The following is a 3,845-nucleotide window of genomic DNA, read 5'->3' on the forward strand; positions in this document are numbered from 1 at the left end:
AGGCATGACGAAGCGGATATCGTCCTCTTTTGGAAGACCAAACAAAGTAGATTCGCTTTGACAACGAAGCACACAGCGTCTTCACAACACGGCGGCAGCAACAATACTACAGCGAGAATAAAAGTTAGCCTTCATTCTTTGTGTGAACATTTGGCGGCGTTATGCAAATTTTCTCACATCGTGACGTAGACATGTGGGGGCGTGTTAGAACGAGCCGTTTTAGGTAGGCGTGGCTGACTCTTAACTTTTATAAAGAATATCTCTTTGGATTTGAGACTTTAGTCTTTGCAACTTTACAGATCTTCTTTATGCACCAAGAGCTTGTAACACTGCAAAGAGAAAGGAAAAATTGAAATCGCATCATATGACCTCTTTAAGTCAACGAACGTATTTACTTGTTACAAAAAACAGATTCGGTTTTATTATAATGTGTGCATAATCTACTCATTAAATAAATAAAGTCTAAATAAGTTGTTCAGATGACCGAAGCACAAGGTTTTCTTGCATAATTAACATTTTAATTGTTTGGTCAGACATTTACACATTCATAAATCGGGGTTTAAACGTTGAGTTATGTTCTGTATGCTAAATATGAATATATAAACAAGCCTATGTGCACAGTACCTATAACTGCGCTTTGCATCCGCTTTCTGCTGATTGCAGGTCGAGATTGACTCACATGCTAAATGGCCGACTGACCAGGTACACTCTTATTCATTTCGTTCACGAACGAGATATGTACCAGTTCAGTCATTTCATTCATGAACGAGATGTATCAGTTAATTCAACTCGTTCACGAACGAGAAGATCTCTCTCGTTCAGACTCAAAAGAAACTCGTTCAGTGAAGGGCGTATTCATTCACTACATTCAACAAATCACATGCTCCGTCACATCTCATACTCGAAGGCTATTGGCTCGAGGTTTAGTCATTCTTTGACAGGATGAAACAGTCCACAGAGCTACCCGGTTCACTGATCTGCGCATGCGCTGCCAATAGCGCCGCGCTGCGCTTTGCATCCGCTTTCTGCTGATTGCAGATTGAGATTGACTCACATGCTAAATGGCCGACTGACCAGGTACACTCTTATTCATTTCGTTCACGAACGAGATATGTACCAGTTCAGTCATTTCATTAATGAACGAGATGTATCAGTTAATTCAACTCGTTCACGAACGAGAAGATCTCTCTCAAAAGAAACTCGTTCAATGAAGGGCGTATTCGTTCACTACACTCAACAAATCACATGCTCCGTCACATCTCATACTCGAAGGCTATTGGCTCGAGGTTTAGTCATTCTTTGACAGGATGAAACAGTCCACAGAGCTACCCGGTTCACCGAGCTGCACATGCGCTGCTAATAGCACCGCACTGCTCTGGAGGGTGGGATTTCAGTGAATGAGAAATATGAGTCAATGGATTACGTGAACGAGAACGATTCGTTCACCTAAAAGATTCGTTCAAAAAGAACGATTCTTTCACGAACGTAACATCACTACCGGTTTCAAAAAATATAGGTTTCACTCTCCCAAAATGCCGGATCCGTGTGGACGAAACGCCTATACGATACAAAATGTATGCGTATACAGCTAAACGCGTCTCCGTGTGGACGGGGCCTAAGTTATTCAGCAGAGTTATGGTAGAAGGCAATATTATATAGACTACTTTTATATTACCTTTAGGAGCTTGATATTATATAAATTACTATACATTTACAGTCACCTTTGATCAATTGAATGCTTCCTTGCTGAATAAGTATTAATTAAAAAAATAATTTTAATTTTTGTGTGTAATATATTAATCTGTATAGATATATAATATATTCCCTCCTATATTGAATGAGAAAGTGCAGCCTAAACTCTTTGCTAAATAACTTCTTTTGTGTATAAAATATAAATCATATTCCTTTGTAGGGCTGGGTAAAAAATATCGATATCGATATTAATCGATGTCACTCCTGTAAACAGCAGAACTCTACATTTCGAACAAATTATGAGTGACAACTTCTTTTAGATGCATTTTTATTTATTTATTTATTGATGACCAGTGCTGCATTTATTTGATAAGAAGTACAGTGAACACAAAAATATTGTGAAATATTGTTACAGTTTAAAATAACTATTTTCTATTTGAATATATTTTAAAATGTAATATATTCCTGTAATGCCACTTTTCCAGATCTCTCAGATTCGGTGCTCAAGAATTTATTGTTAATGTTGAAAACAGTTGTGCTGCTTAAATTTTGCGGAAGACATGACACTTTCTTTTCGGAATTCTTTTATAAGCATTTATTTGAAACCGAAATCTCTTACAATGTAGAAGTCTTAACTGTCACTTTTGATCAATTTAATGTATTCTTACTGAATAAGAGTATTAATTTCTTTAAAAAAAATCTTCCTGACCCCAAACTTTTGAATGGTAGTGTATATGCATGACCATGTAAACACCACATTTACCGGCTAGTCACGGTGAAAGTGAAACTTGAACGATGCATAGTGCTTAAAGCCACATTCAAATTAAATGTTTACGGCCACATGAAGCTGTTAGAAAGCATATGAGGATTTCCTAGAAGCAATAACATTTTGTGTACCCATCCTAACAAAGCTGAAATGTGGTACTTTATTCACTAAAATAAGTTTAATCTTACTATATCCCAAAACTCGCTCACTCTGCTGTTATTTAATAGATTAAATGCACTAGAATTTAATTGAATAGTATGTAGAGACACGTTTTAAATTAAAATATTCATATTAATCAAAGATTTATTGACTTTTAATGCAGCTTATTTCGAAATGTACAGAATACGTGCTTTCAAATGTCCTTTTAGTTATGATTATTTTGTTTATTCACTATACTATTTACTATTAATGTCTCATTTCAGTTTTAGTTTGGCTCTAGTTTTGTATTTATTCCAGTTTATATGAAAATGTTCATGTAGCGTGGATTAAAAAGTCATATACAGAGTAAATCCTTTTCACTGAACACTTTAAAAATAAGTTTGAAAAAGTTGTCGGAAGCGTGGTGGTGGTGACGCTGAAGGCGAGCGACCGTGGTGCTGTAGTTCGTTTGTAGCCTAAGTTTAGCTTTTAAGTTCTGGCGCTTTTATTTAGGCTTCTTTAGCTTATTTTTTGCGATAATCCAAAACCCTATGGAAAAATCCTGTAGGCTTTTTGTCGAGGGAACCAGTGCGATGCTAACAGCCGATCCGCATACAAAGTGACGTAGTAGTTCCCCCACTGTCTAAACCGGGCACGTCTGTTGTTGCGTTGAGTCCGGTGTAGACAGGGTGTAACACAATAAATAATCGCATGAAAGCTTTCAAGAAGTGTCTGGCTCAAATGGACATACAAACCCTATGGAAAAATCCTGTAGGCTTTTTGTCGAGGGAACCAGTGCGATGCTAACAATCTGCATACAAAGTGACGTCATAGTCCCCCACTCTATTAGGATCATGTGCAGTCAGCTGCAAACATAAGGTAAGGGCGGGCACGGATGCGGGAATGGCGCATCACGTGTGCTTAGCCTACTATGTTCACCGTAAAATGCATTTTTAAAAAATTGTATATATATATATGTATATTAATATTAATATAGAACGAAAAAATTTTTTTGAGCAACTGGGATGTTGCCCTACGCAAACTGCGTACTCTGCGTATAGGGAGTGGCGGTACTGTGTATATGAATTAAATTACAGTCTCAACTCCAGTCCAACTCCATTCGACTGCATGAGCTTTAATAATAAAGGACCCATGTAAATGTTCTTTTACAGACGTCACCCAGAGAAACAACTACCATACTCCTTGTTTATAACTGAATGACACTGAGCACTCCTGAGCAGTTACTAGT

At 37.3% G+C, this 3,845-nt stretch overlaps 1 protein-coding gene across 1 annotated transcript in view; it reads right to left on the bottom strand.

The window, feature by feature from the left end:
* Nucleotides 1-3,845, bottom strand: part of LOC107731797 (protein FAM63B-like) — a 27,566-nt gene that overhangs the window by 2,839 nt on the left and 20,882 nt on the right. The gene's annotated exons all lie outside the window — the stretch shown is intronic.

Source organism: Sinocyclocheilus rhinocerous, unplaced genomic scaffold (assembly GCF_001515625.1).
Source record: "Sinocyclocheilus rhinocerous isolate Xijiao unplaced genomic scaffold, SAMN03320098_v1.1 scaffold339, whole genome shotgun sequence".
NCBI lineage: Eukaryota > Metazoa > Chordata > Actinopteri > Cypriniformes > Cyprinidae > Sinocyclocheilus > Sinocyclocheilus rhinocerous.